The sequence below is a fragment of the Hemitrygon akajei genome, unplaced genomic scaffold (assembly GCF_048418815.1).
Source record: "Hemitrygon akajei unplaced genomic scaffold, sHemAka1.3 Scf000137, whole genome shotgun sequence".
NCBI lineage: Eukaryota > Metazoa > Chordata > Chondrichthyes > Myliobatiformes > Dasyatidae > Hemitrygon > Hemitrygon akajei.
In genome coordinates, this window is record NW_027332023.1 from 879,595 (window position 1) to 896,080 (window position 16,486).

Consider the following 16,486-nt stretch of genomic DNA (forward strand, 5'->3'; position numbering starts at 1 on the left):
CTAATTTGCCCTGAACCTGTACCCCTCTATAACCTCCCTTTCTCACTGGAACGTACCAATGCAGAACTCCACACAAATATGCCCTGAACCTGTACCCCTCCATAACCTCCCGGTCTCACTGGAACGTACCAATGCAGAAGTCCACACAAATGTGCCCTGAACCTGTACCCGTCCATAACCTCATGTCTCACTGGAACGTCCCACTGCAGAACTACACACAAATTTGCCCTGAACCTGTACCCCTCCATAACCTCCCTGTCTCACTGGAACGTACCAATGCAGAACTCCACACAAATGTGCCCTGAACCTGTACCCGTCCATAACCTCATGTCTCACTGGAACGTCCCACTGCAGAACTCCACACAAATATGCCCTGAACCTGTACCCTCCATAACTTCCCTGTCTCACTGGAACGTACCAATGCAGAACTCCAAACAAATATGCCCTGAACCTGTACCCCTCCATAACCTCCCAGTCACACTGGAACGTACCAATGCAGAACTCCACACAAATGTGCCCTGAACCTGTACCCGTCCATAACCTCCCTGTCTCACAGGAACGTACCAATACAGAACTCCACACAAATATGCCCTGAACGTGTACCCACCATGAGCTCCCTGTCTCACTGGAACGTACCAATGCAGAATTCCACACAAAAATGCCCTGAACCTGTACCCCTCCAAAACCTCCCTGTCTCACTGGAACGTACCAATGCAGAATTCCACACAAATATGCCCTGGACCTGTACACGTCCATAAACTCCCTGTCTCACTGGAACGTCTCACTGCAGAATTCCACACAAATATGCCATGTACCGGTACCCTCCATAACCTCCCAGTCCCACTGGAAAGTACCAATGCAGAACTCCACACAAATATGCCCTGAACCTGTACACATCCATAACCTCCCTGTCTCACTGGAACGTACCAATGCAGAACTCCACACAAATATGCCCTGAACTTGTACCCTCCATAACCTCCTTGTCTCACTGGAACGTACCAATGAAGAACTCCACACAAATATGCCCTGAACCTGTACCCCTCCATAACCTCCCGGTCTCACTGGAACGTACCAATGCAGATGTCCACACAAATGTGCCCTGAACCTGTACCCGTCCATAACCTCCCTGTCTCACTGGAACGTCCCACTGCAGAACTACTCACAAATATGCCCTGAACGTGTCACCCTCCATAACCTCCCTGTCTCACTGGAACGTACCAATGCAGAAATCCACACAAATGTGCCCTGAACCTGTACTCCTCCATAACCTCCCTGTCACACTGGAATGTACCAATGCAGAACTCCTCACAAATGTGCCCTGAACCTGTACCCCTCCATAACCTCCCTGTCTCACTGGAAAGTGCCAATGCAGAACTACACTCAAATTTGCCCTGAACCTGTACCCTCCATAACTTCCCTGTCTCACTGGAACGTACCAATGCAGAACTCCAAACAAATATGCCCGGAACCTGTACCCCTCCATAACCTCCCAGTCACACTGGAACGTACCAAAGCAGTACTCCACGCAAATATACCCTGAACCTGTACCCCTCCATAACCTCCCTGTCTCACTGGAACGTACCAATGCAGAACTCCAGACAAATATGCCCTGAACCTGTACCCTCCATAACCTCCCGGTCTCACTGGAACGTACCAATGCAGATGTCCACACAAATGTGCCCTGAACCTGTACCCGTCCATAACCTCCCTGTCTCACTGGAACGTCCCACTGCAGAACTACACACAAATATGCCCTGAACGTGTCACCCTCCATAACCTCCCTGTCTCACTGGAACGTACCAATGCAGAAATCCACACAAATGTGCCCTGAACCTGTACTCCTCCATAACCTCCCTGTCACACTGGAATGTACCAATGCAGAACTCCTCACAAATGTGCCCTGAACCTATACCCCTCCATAACCTCCCTGTCTCACTGGAAAGTGCCAATGCAGAACTACACTCAAATTTGCCCTGAACCTGTACCCTCCATAACTTCCCTGTCTCACTGGAACGTACCAATGCAGAACTCCAAACAAATATGCCCGGAACCTGTACCCCTCCATAAACTCCCAGTCACACTGGAACGTACAAAAGCAGTACTCCACGCAAATATACCCTAAACCTGTACCCCTCCATAACCTCCCTGTCTCACTGGAACGTACCAATGAGAACTCCAGACAAATATGCCCTGAACCTGTACCCTCCATAACCTCCCTGTCTCACTGGAACGTACCAATGCAGAATTCCACACAAATATGCCCTGAACCTGTACCCACCCAGAACCTCCTTGTCTCACTGGAATGTACCAATGCAGAACTCCACACAAATATGCCCTGAACGTGTACCCCTCCATAACCTCCCAGTCACACAGGAACGTACCAACGCAGAACTCCAAACAAATATACCCTGAAACTGTACCCCTCCAAAACCTCCCTGTCTCACTGGAACGTACCAACGCAGAACTCCACACAAATATGCCCTGAACCTGTACACATCCATAACCTCCCTGTCTCACTGGAACGTACCAATGCAGAGCTCCACACAAATATGCCCTGAACTTGTACCCTCCATAAACTCCCTGTCTCACTGGAACGTACCAATGCAGAACACCACACTAATTTGCCCTGAACCTGTACCCCTCTATAACCTCCCTTTCTCACTGGAACGTACCAATGCAGAACTCCACACAAATATGCCCTGAACCTGTACCCCTCCATAACCTCCCGGTCTCACTGGAACGTACCAATGCAGAAGTCCACACAAATGTGCCCTGAACCTGTACCCGTCGATAACCTCATGTCTCACTGGAACGTCCCACTGCAGAACTACACACAAATTTGCCCTGAACCTGTACCCCTCCATAACCTCCCTGTCTCACTGGAACGTACCAATGCAGAACTCCACACAAATGTGCCCTGAACCTGTACCCGTCCATAACCTCATGTCTCACTGGAACGTCCCACTGCAGAACTCCACACAAAAATTTGCCCTGAACCTGTACCCTCCATAACTTCCCTGTCTCACTGGAACGTACCAATGCAGAACTCCAAACAAATATGCCCTGAACCTGTACCCCTCCATAACCTCCCAGTCACACTGGAACGTACCAATGCAGAACTCCACACAAAAGTGCCCTGAACCTGTACCCGTCCATAACCTCCCTGTCTCACAGGAACGTCCCACTGCAGAACTCCACACAAATATGCCCTGAACGTGTACCCCTCCATAACCTCCCAGTCACACAGGAACGTACCATCGCAGAACTCCAAACAAATATACCCTGAACCTGTACCCCTCCAAAACCTTCCTGTCTCACTGGAACGTACCAATACAGAACTCCACACAAATATGCCCTGAACCTGTACCCACCATGATCTCCCTGTCTCACTGGAACGTACCAATGCAGAATTCCACACAAAAATGCCCTGAACCTGTACCCCTCCAAAACCTCCCTGTCTCACTGGAACGTACCAATGCAGAATTCCACACAAATATGCCCTGAACCTGTACCCGTCCATAAACTCCCTGTCTCACTGGAACGTCTCACTGCAGAATTCCACACAAATATGCCATGTACCGGTACCCTCCATAACCTCCCAGTCCCACTGGAAAGTACCAATGCAGAACTCCACACAAATAATCCCTGAACCTGTACACATCCATAACCTCCCTGTCTCACTGGAACGTACCAATGAAGAACTCCACACAAATATGCCCTGAACCTGTACCCCTCCATAACCTCCCGGTCTCACTGGAACGTACCAATGCAGATGTCCACACAAATGTGCCCTGAACCTGTACCCGTCCATAACCTCCCTGTCTCACTGGAACGTCCCACTGCAGAACTACACACAAATATGCCCTGAACGTGTCACCCTCCATAACCTCCCTGTCTCACTGGAACGTACCAATGCAGAAATCCACACAAATGTGCCCTGAACCTGTACTCCTCCATAACCTCCCTGTCACACTGGAATGTACCAATGCAGAACTCCTCACAAATGTGCCCTGAACCTATACCCCTCCATAACCACCCTGTCTCACTGGAAAGTGCCAATGCAGAACTACACTCAAATTTGCCCTGAACCTGTACCCTCCATAACTTCCCTGTCTCACTGGAACGTACCAATGCAGAACTCCAAACAAATATGCCCGGAACCTGTACCCCTCCATAACCTCCCAGTCACACTGGAACGTACCAAAGCAGTACTCCACGCAAATATACCCTGAACCTGTACCCATCCATAACCTCCCTGTCTCACTGGAACGTACCAATGCAGAACTCCAGACAAATATGCCCTGAACCTGTACCCTCCATAACCTCCCTGTCTCACTGGAACGTACCAATGCAGAATTCCACACAAATATGCCCTGAACCTGTACCCACCCAGAACCTCCTTGTCTCACTGGAATGTACCAATGCAGAACTCCACACAAATTTGCCCTGAACCTGTACCCCTCCATAACCTCCCTGTCTCACAGGAACGTACCAATGCAGAACTCCACACAAATATGCCCTGAACCTGTACCCCTCCATAACCTCCCTGTCTCACTGGAACGTACCAATGCAGAACTCCACACAAATGTGCCCTGAACCTGTACCCGTCCAGAACAACCCTGTCTCACTGGAACGTCCCACTGCAGAACTCCACACAAATATGCCCTGAACGTGTACCCCTCCATAACCTCCCAGTCACACAGGAACGTACCAACGCAGAACTCCAAACAAATATACCCTGAAACTGTACCCCTCCAAAACGTCCCTGTCTCACTGGAACGTACCAATGCAGAACTCCACACAAATATGCCCTGAACCTGTACCCTCCAAAACCTCCCTGTCTCACTGGAACTTACCAATGCAGAACTACACTCAAATTTGCCCTGAACCTGTACCCTCCGTAACCTCCCGGTCTCACTGGAACGTACCAATGCAGAAGTCCACACAAATAAGGCCTGAACCTGTACACGTCCATAACCTCCCTGTCTCACTGGAAAGTACCAATGCAGAACTCCACACAAATTTGCCCTGAACCTGTACCCCTCCATAACCTCCCTGTCTCACTGGAACTTACCAATGCAGAACTCCACACAAATATGCCCTGAACCTGTACCACTCCATAACCTCCCGGTCTCACTGGAACGTACCAATGCAGAAGTCCACACAAATGTGCCCTGAACCTTTACCCGTCCATAACCTCATGTCTCACTGGAACGTCCCACTGCAGAACTCCAAACAAATATGCCCTGAACCTGTACCTCTCCATAACCTCCCAGTCACACTGGAACGTACCAACGCAGAACTCCACACAAATATACCCTGAACCTGTACCCCTCCATAACTTCCCTGTCTCACTGGAACGTACCAATGCAGAACTCCACTCAAATATGCCCTGAACCTGTACCCTCCATAACCTCCCTGTCTCACTGGAACGTACCAATGCAGAATTCCTCACAAATATGCCCTGAACCTGCACCCACCCATAACCTCCCTGTCTCACTGGAACGTACCACTGCAGAACTCCACAGAAATATGCCCTGAACCTGTACCCTCCATAACCTCCCGGTCTCACTGGAACGTACCAATGCAGAAGTCCACACAAATGTGCCCTGAACCTGTACCCGTCCATAACCTCATGTCTCACTGGAACGTCCCACTGCAGAACTACAAACAAATATGCCCTGAACCTGTACCCCTCCATAACCTCCCAGTCACACTGGAACGTACCAACGCAGAACTCCACACAAATATACCCTGAACCTGTACCCCTCCATAACCTCCCTATCTCACTGGAACGTACCAATGCAGAACTCCACTCAAATATGCCCTGAACCTCTACCCTCCATAACCTCCCTGTCTCACTGGAACGTACCAATGCAGAATTCCACACAAATATGCCCTGAACCTGTACCTACCCATAACCTCCCTGTCTCACTGGAACGTACCACTGCAGAAGTCCACACAAATGTACCCTGAACCTGTACCCGTCCATAACCTAATGTCTTACAGGAACGTCCCACTGCAGAACTACACACAAATTTGCCCTGAACCTGTACCCCTCCATAACCTCCCAGTCACACTGGAACGTACCAACGCAGAACTCCACACAAATATACCCTGAACCTGTTCCCCTCCATAACCTCCCTGTCTCACTGGAACGTACCAATGCAGAACTGCACACAAATATGCCCTGAACCTGTACCCTCCATAACCTCCCTGTCTCACTGGAAAGTGCCAATGCAGAACTCCACTCAAATATGCCCTGAACCTGTACCCTCCATAACCTCCCTGTCTCACTGGAACGTACCAATGCAGAATTCCTCACAAATATGCCCTGAACCTGCACCCACCCATAACCTCCCTGTCTCACTGGAACGTACCACTGCAGAACTCCACAGAAATATGCCCTGAACCTGTACCCTCCATAACCTCCCGGTCTCACTGGAACGTACCAATGCAGAAGTCCACACAAATGTGCCCTGAACCTGTACCCGTCCATAACCTCATGTCTCACTGGAACGTCCCACTGCAGAACTACAAACAAATATGCCCTGAACCTGTACCCCTCCATAACCTCCCTATCTCACTGGAACGTACCAATGCAGAACTCCACTCAAATATGCCCTGAACCTCTACCCTCCATAACCTCCCTGTCTCACTGGAACGTACCAATGCAGAATTCCACACAAATATGCCCTGAACCTGTACCTACCCATAACCTCCCTGTCTCACTGGAACGTACCACTGCAGAAGTCCACACAAATGTACCCTGAACCTGTACCCGTCCATAACCTAATGTCTTACTGGAACGTCCCACTGCAGAACTACACACAAATTTGCCCTGAACCTGTACCCCTCCATAACCTCCCAGTCACACTGGAACGTACCAACGCAGAACTCCACACAAATATACCCTGAACCTGTTCCCCTCCATAACCTCCCTGTCTCACTGGAACGTACCAATGCAGAACTGCACACAAATATGCCCTGAACCTGTACCCTCCATAACCTCCCTGTCTCACTGGAAAGTGCCAATGCAGAACTACACTCAAATTTGCCCTGAACCTGTACACTTCCATAACCTCCCTGTCTCACTGGAACGTACCAATGCAGAACTCCACACAAATGTGCCCTGAACCTGTACCCCTCCATAACCTCCCTGTCTCACAGGAACGTACCAATGCAGAACTCCACACAAATATGCCCTGAACCTGTACCCCTCCATAACCTCCCTGTCTCACTGGAACGTACCAATGCAGAACTCCACACAAATGTGCCCTGAACCTGTACCCGTCCATAACAACCCTGTCTCACTGGAACGTCCCACTGCAGAAATCCACACAAATATGCCCTGAACGTGTACCCCTCCATAACCTCCCAGTCACACAGGAACGTACCAACGCAGAACTCCAAACAAATATACCCTGAAACTGTACCCCTCCAAAACCTCCCTGTCTCACTGGAACGTACCAATGCAGAACTCCACACAAATATGCCCTGAACCTGTACCCTCCATAACCTCCCTGTCTCACTGGAACGTACCAATGCAGAATTCCACACAACAATGCCCTGAACCTGTACCCCTCCAAAACCTCCCTGTCTCACTTGAACTTACCAATGCAGAATTCCACACAAATATGCCCTGAAGCTGTACACATCCATAACCTCCCTGTCTCACTGGAACGTACCAATGCAGAGCTCCACACAAATATGCCCTGAACTTGTACCCTCCATAACCTCCCTGTCTCACTGGAACGTACCAATGCAGAACACCACACTAATTTGCCCTGAACCTGTACCCCTCTATAACCTCCCTTTCTCACTGGAACGTACCAATGCAGAACTCCACACAAATATGCCCTGAACCTGTACCCCTCCATAACCTCCCGGTCTCACTGGAACGTACCAATGCAGAAGTCCACACAAATGTGCCCTGAACCTGTACCCGTCCATAACCTCATGTCTCACTGGAACGTCCCACTGCAGAACTACACACAAATTTGCCCTGAACCTGTACCCCTCCATAACCTCCCTGTCTCACTGGAACGTACCAATGCAGAACTCCACACAAATGTGCCCTGAACCTGTACCCGTCCATAACCTCATGTCTCACTGGAACGTCCCACTGCAGAACTCCACACAAATATGCCCTGAACCTGTACCCTCCATAACTTCCCTGTCTCACTGGAACGTACCAGTGCAGAACTCCAAACAAATATGCCCTGAACCTGTACCCCTCCATAACCTCCCAGTCACACTGGAACGTACCAATGCAGAACTCCACACAAATGTGCCCTGAACCTGTACCCGTCCATAACCTCCCTGTCTCACAGGAACGTCCCACTGCAGAACTCCACACAAATATGCCCTGAACGTGTACCCCTCCATAACCTCCCAGTCACACAGGAACGTACCATCGCAGAACTCCAAACAAATATACCCTGAACCTGTACCCCTCCAAAACCTTCCTGTCTCACTGGAACGTACCAATACAGAACTCCACACAAATATGCCCTGAACCTGTACCCACCATGAGCTCCCTGTCTCACTGGAACGTACCAATGCAGAATTCCACACAAAAATGCCCTGAACCTGTACCCCTCCAAAACCTCCCTGTCTCACTGGAACGTCTCACTGCAGAATTCCACACAAATATGCCATGTACCGGTACCCTCCATAACCTCCCAGTCCCACTGGAAAGTACCAATGCAGAACTACACAAATATGCCCTGAACCTGTACACATCCATAACCTCCCTGTCTCACTGGAACGTACCAATGCAGAACTCCACACAAATATGCCCTGAACTTGTACCCTCCATAACCTCCCTGTCTCACTGGAACGTACCAATGAAGAACTCCACACAAATATGCCCTGAACCTGTACCCCTCCATAACCTCCCGGTCTCACTGGAACGTACCAATGCAGATGTCCACACAAATGTGCCCTGAACCTGTACCCGTCCAGAACCTCCCTGTCTCACTGGAACGTCCCACTGCAGAACTACACACAAATATGCCCTGAACGTGTCACCCTCCATAACCTCCCTGTCTCACTGGAACGTACCAATGCAGAAATCCACACAAATGTGCCCTGAACCTGTACTCCTCCATAACCTCCCTGTCACACTGGAATGTACCAATGCAGAACTCCTCACAAATGTGCCCTGAACCTGTACCCCTCCATAACCTCCCTGTCTCACTGGAAAGTGCCAATGCAGAACTACACTCAAATTTGCCCTGAACCTGTACCCTCCATAACTTCTCTGTCTCACTGGAACGTACCAATGCAGAACTCCAAACAAATATGCCCGGAACCTGTACCCATCCATAACCTCCCAGTCACACTGGAACGTACCAAAGCAGTACTCCACGCAAATATACCCTGAACCTGTACCCCTCCATAACCTCCCTGTCTCACTGGAACGTACCAATGCAGAACTCCAGACAAATATGCCCTGAACCTGTACCCTCCATAACCTCCCTGTCTCACTGGAACGTACCAATGCAGAATTCCACACAAATATGCCCTGAACCTGTACACATCCATAACCTCCCTGTCTCACTGGAACGTACCAATGCAGAACTCCACACAAATATGCCCTGAACTTTTACCCTCCATAACCTCCCTGTCTCACTGGAACGTACCAATGAAGAACTCCACACAAATATGCCCTGAACCTGAACCCCTCCATAACCTCCCGGTCTCACTGGAACGTACCAATGCAGAACTCCACACAAATGTGCCCTGAACCTGTACCCGTCCAGAACAACCCTGTCTCACTGGAACGTCCCACTGCAGAACTCCACACAAATATGCCCTGAACGTGTACCCCTCCATAACCTCCCAGTCACACAGGAACGTACCAACGCAGAACTCCAAACAAATATACCCTGAAACTGTACCCCTCCAAAACCTCCCTGTCTCACTGGAACGTACCAATGCAGAACTCCACACAAATATGCCCTGAACCTGTACCGTCCATAACCTCCCTGTCTCACTGGAACGTACCACTGCAGAAGTCCACACAAATGTGCCCTGAACCTGTACCCGTCCATAACCTCATGTCTCACTGGAACGTCCCACTGCAGAACTACACACAAATTTGCCCTGAACCTGTACCCCTCCATAACCTCCCTGTCTCACTGGAACGTACCAATGCAGAACTACACACAAATGTGCCCTGAACCTGTACCCCTCCATAACCTCCCTGTCTCACAGGAACGTACCAATGCAGAACTCCACACAAATATGCCCTGAACCTGTACCCCTCCATAACCTCCCTGTCTCACTGGAACGTACCAATGCAGAACTCCACACAAATGTGCCCTGAACCTGTACCCGTCCATAACAACCCTGTCTCACTGGAACGTCCCACTGCAGAACTCCACACAAATATGCCCTGAACGTGTACCCCTCCATAACCTCCCAGTCACACAGGAACGTACCAACGCAGAACTCCAAACAAATATACCCTGAAACTGTACCCCTCCAAAACCTCCCTGTCTCACTGGAACGTACCAATGCAGAACTCCACACAAATATGCCCTGAACCTGTACCCTCCATAACCTCCCTGTCTCACTGGAACGTACCAATGCAGAATTCCACACAACAATGCCCTGAACCTGTACCCCTCCAAAACCTCCCTGTCTCACTTGAACTTACCAATGCAGAATTCCACACAAATATGCCCTGAAGCTGTACACATCCATAACCTCCCTGTCTCACTGGAACGTACCAATGTTGAGCTCCACACAAATATGCCCTGAACCTGTACTCTCCATAACCTCCCTGTCTCACTGGAATGTACCAATGCAGAACTCCACACAAATTTGCCCTTAACCTGTACCCCTCCATAACATCCCTGTCTCACTGGAAAGTGCCAATGCAGAACTACACTCAAATTTGCCCTGAACCTGTACCCTCCGTAACCTCCCTGTCTCACTGGAACTTACCAATGCAGAACTCCACACAAATATGCCCTGAACCTGTACCCCTCCATAACCTCCCGGTCTCACTGGAACGTACCAATGCAGAAGTCCACACAAATGTGCCCTGAACCTTTACCCGTCCATAACCTCATGTCTCACTGGAACGTCCCACTGCAGAACTCCAAACAAATATGCCCTGAACCTGTACCCCTCCATATCCTCCCAGTCACACTGGAACGTACCAACGCAGAACTCCACACAAATATACCCTGAACCTGTACCCCTCCATAACTTCCCTGTCTCACTGGAACGTACCAATGCAGAACTCCACTCAAATATGCCCTGAACCTGTACCCTCCATAACCTCCCTGTCTCACTGGAACGTACCAATGCAGAATTCCTCACAAATATGCCCTGAACCTGCACCCACCCATAACCTCCCTGTCTCACTGGAACGTACCACTGCAGAACTCCACAGAAATATGCCCTGAACCTGTACCCTCCATAACCTCCCGGTCTCACTGGAACGTACCAATGCAGAAGTCCACACAAATGTGCCCTGAACCTGTACCCGTCCATAACCTCATGTCTCACTGGAACGTCCCACTGCAGAACTACAAACAAATATGCCCTGAACCTGTACCCCTCCATAACCTCCCAGTCACACTGAAACGTACCAACGCAGAACTCCACACAAATATACCCTGAACCTGTACCCCTCCATAACCTCCCTATCTCACTGGAACGTACCAATGCAGAACTCCACTCAAATATGCCCTGAACCTCTACCCTCCATAACCTCCCTGTCTCACTGGAACGTACCAATGCAGAATTCCACACAAATATGCCCTGAACCTGAACCCACCCATAACCTCCCTGTCTCACTGGAACGTACCACTGCAGAAGTCCACACAAATGTACCCTGAACCTGTACCCGTCCATAACCTAATGTCTTACTGGAACGTCCCACTGCAGAACTACACACAAATTTGCCCTGAACCTGTACCCCTCCATAACCTCCCAGTCACACTGGAACGTACCAACGCAGAACTCCACACAAATATACCCTGAACCTGTTCCCCTCCATAACCTCCCTGTCTCACTGGAACGTACCAATGCAGAACTCCACACAAATATGCCCTGAACCTGTACCCTCCATAACCTCCCGGTCTCACTGGAATGTACCAATGCAGAACTCCACACAAATTTGCCCTTAACCTATACCCCTCCATAACCTCCCTGTCTCACTGGAAAGTGCCAATGCAGAACTACACTCAAATTTGCCCTGAACCTGTACACTTCCATAACCTCCCTGTCTCACTGGAACGTACCAATGCAGAACTCCACACAAATGTGCCCTGAACCTGTACCCGTCCATAACCTCCCTGTCTCACTGGAACGTCCCACTGCAGAACTCCACACAAATATGCCCTGAACCTGTACCCCTCCAAAACCTCTATGTCTCACTGGAATGTACCAATGCAGAACTCCACACAAATATGTCCTGAACCTGTACACCTCCATAACCTCCCTGTCTCACTGGAACGTACCAATGCAGAACTCCACACAAATGTGCCCTGAACCTGTACACGTCCATAACCTCCCTGTCTCACTGGAAAGTACCAATGCAGAACTCCACACAAATATGCCCTGAACCTGTACCACTCCATAACCTCCCGGTCTCACTGGAACGTACCAATGCAGAAGTCCACACAAATGTGCCCTGAACCTTTACACGTCCATAACCTCATGTCTCACTGGAACGTCCCACTGCAGAACTCCAAACAAATATGCCCTGAACCTGTACCTCTCCATAACCTCCCAGTCACACTGGAACGTACCAACGCAGAACTCCACACAAATATACACTGAACCTGTACCCCTCCATAACTTCCCTGTCTCACTGGAACGTACCAATGCAGAACTCCACTCAAATATGCCGTGAACCTGTACCCTCCATAACCTCCCTGTCTCACTGGAACGTACCAATGCAGAATTCCTCACAAATATGCCCTGAACCTGCACCCACCCATAACCTCCCTGTCTCACTGGAACGTACCACTGCAGAACTCCACAGAAATATGCCCTGAACCTGTACCCTCCATAACCTCCCGGTCTCACTGGAACGTACCAATGCAGAAGTCCACACAAATGTGCCCTGAACCTGTACCCGTCCATAACCTCATGTCTCACTGGAACGTCCCACTGCAGAACTACAAACAAATATGCCCTGAACCTGTACCCCTCCATAACCTCCCAGTCACACTGGAACGTACCAACGCAGAACTCCACACAAATATACCCTGACCCTGTACCCCTCCATAACCTCCCTATCTCACTGGAACGTACCAATGCAGAACTCCACTCAAATATGCCCTGAACCTCTACCCTCCATAACCTCCCTGTCTCACTGGAACGTACCAATGCAGAATTCCACACAAATATGCCCTGAACCTGTACCCACCCATAACCTCCCTGTCTCACTGGAACGTACCACTGCAGAAGTCCACACAAATGTACCCTGAACCTGTACCCGTCCATAATCTAATGTCTTACTGGAACGTCCCACTGCAGAACTACACACAAATTTGCCCTGAACCTGTACCCCTCCATAACCTCCCAGTCACACTGGAACGTACCAACGCAGAACTCCACACAAATATACCCTGAACCTGTTCCCCTCCATAACCTCCCTGTCTCACTGGAACGTACCAATGCAGAACTCCACACAAATATGCCCTGAACCTGTACCCTCAATAACCTCCCGGTCTCACTGGAATGTACCAATGCAGAACTCCACACAAATTTGTCCTTAACCTATACCCCTCCATAACCTCCCTGTCTCACTGGAAAGTGCCAATGCAGAACTACACTCAAATTTGCCCTGAACCTGTACACTTCCATAACCTCCCTGTCTCACTGGAACGTACCAATGCAGAACTCCACACAAATGTGCCCTGAACCTGTACCCGTCCATAACCTCCCTGTCTCACTGGAACATCCCACTGCAGAACTCCACACAAATATGCCCTGAACCTGTACCCCTCCAAAACCTCTATGTCTCACTGGAACGTACCAATGCAGAACTCCACACAAATATGTCCTGAACCTGTACACCTCCATAACCTCCCTGTCTCACTGGAACGTACCAATGCAGAACTCCACACAAATGTGCCCTGAATCTGTACCCGTCCATAACCTCCCTGTCTCACTGGAACGTCCCACTGCAGAACTCCACACAAATATGCCCTGAACCTGTACCCCTCCAAAACCTCCCTGTCTCACTGGAACGTACCAATGCAGAATTCCACACAAATATGGCCTGAACCTGTACACGTCCATAACCTCCCTGTCTCACTGGAACGTACCAATGCAGAACTCCACACAAATGTGCCCTGAACCTGTACCCCTCCAAAACCTCTATGTCTCACTGGAACGTACCAATGCAGAACTCCACACAAATATGTCCTGAACCTGTACACCTCCATAACCTCCCTGTCTCACTGGAACGTACCAATGCAGAACTCCACACAAATGTGCCCTGAACCTGTACCCGTCCATAACCTCCCTGTCTCACTGGAACGTCCCACTGCAGAACTCCACACAAATATGCCCTGAACCTGTACCCCTCCAAAACCTCTATGTCTCACTGGAACGTACCAATGCAGAACTACACACAAATATGTCCTGAACCTGTACACCTCCATATCCTCCCTGTCTCACTGGAACGTACCAATGCAGAACTCCACACAAATGTGCCCTGAAACTGTACCCGTCCATAACCTCCCTGTCTCACTGGAACGTCCCACTGCAGAACTCCACACAAATATGCCCTGAACCTGTACCCCTCCAAAACCTCCCTGTCTCACTGGAACGTACCAATGCAGAATTCCACACAAATATGGCCTGAACCTGTACACGTCCATAACCTCCCTGTCTCACTGGAACGTACCAATGCAGAACTCCACACAAATTTGCCCTGAACCTGTACCCCTCCATAACCTCCCTGTCTCACTGGAACTTACCAATGCAGAACTCCACACAAATATGCCCTGAACCTGTACCACTCCATAACCTCCCGGTCTCACTGGAACGTACCAATGCAGAAGTCCACACAAATGTGCCCTGAACCTTTACCCGTCCATAACCTCATGTCTCACTGGAACGTCCCACTGCAGAACTCCAAACAAATATGCCCTGAACCTGTACCTCTCCATAACCTCCCAGTCACACTGGAACGTACCAACGCAGAACTCCACACAAATATACCCTGAACCTGTACCCCTCCATAACCTCCCTGTCTCACTGGAACGTACCAATGCAGAACTCCACTCAAATATGCCCTGAACCTGTACCCTCCATAACCTCCCTGTCTCACTGGAACGTACCAATGCAGAATTCCACACAAATATGCCCTGAACCTGTACCCACCAATAACCTCCCTGTCTCACTGGAACGTACCACTGCAGAACTCCACAGAAATATGCCCTGAACCTGTACCCTCCATAACCTCCCTGTCTCACTGGAACATACCAATGCAGAACTACACACAAATTTGCCCTGAACCTGTACCCCTCCATAACCTCCCTGTCTCACTGGAACGTACCAATGCAGAACTCCACACAAATATGCCCTGAACCAGTACCCCTCCATAACCTCCCGGTCTCACTGGAACGTACCAATGCAGAAGTCCACACAAATGTGTCCTGAACCTGTAACCGTCCATAACCTCCCTGTCTCACTGGAACGTACCAATGCAGAATTCCACACAAATATGCCCTGAACCTGTACCCACCCAGAACATCCTTGTCTCACTGGAATGTACCAATGCAGAAGTCCACACAAATTTGCCCTGAACCTGTACCCTCCATAACCTCCCTGTCTCAGTGGAATGTACCAATGCAGAACTCCACACAAATTTGCCCTGAACCTGTACCCACCCAGAACCTCCTTGTCTCACTGGAATGTACCAATGCAGAACTCCACACAAATGTGCCCTGAACCTGTACCCGTCCATAACCTCCCTGTCTCACTGGAACGTCCCACTGCAGAACTCCACACAAATATGCCCTGAACCTGTACCCCTCCAAAACCTCTATGTCTCACTGGAACGTACCAATGCAGAACTCCACACAAATATGTCCTGAACCTGTACACCTCCATAACCTCCCTGTCTCACTGGAACGTACCAATGCAGAACTCCACACAAATGTGCCCTGAAACTGTACCCGTCCATAACCTCGCTGTCTCACTGGAACGTCCCACTGCAGAACTCCACACAAATATGCCCTGAACCTGTACCCCTCCAAAACCTCCCTGTCTCACTGGAACGTACCAATGCAGAATTCCACACAAATATGGCCTGAACCTGTACACGTCCATAACCTCCCTGTCTCACTGGAACGTACCAATGCAGAACTCCACACAAATTTGCCCTGAACCTGTACCCCTCCATAACCTCCCTGTCTCACTGGAACTTACCAATGCAGAACTCCACACAAATATGCCCTGAACCTGTACCCCTCCATAACCTCCCTGTCTCACTGGAAAGTGC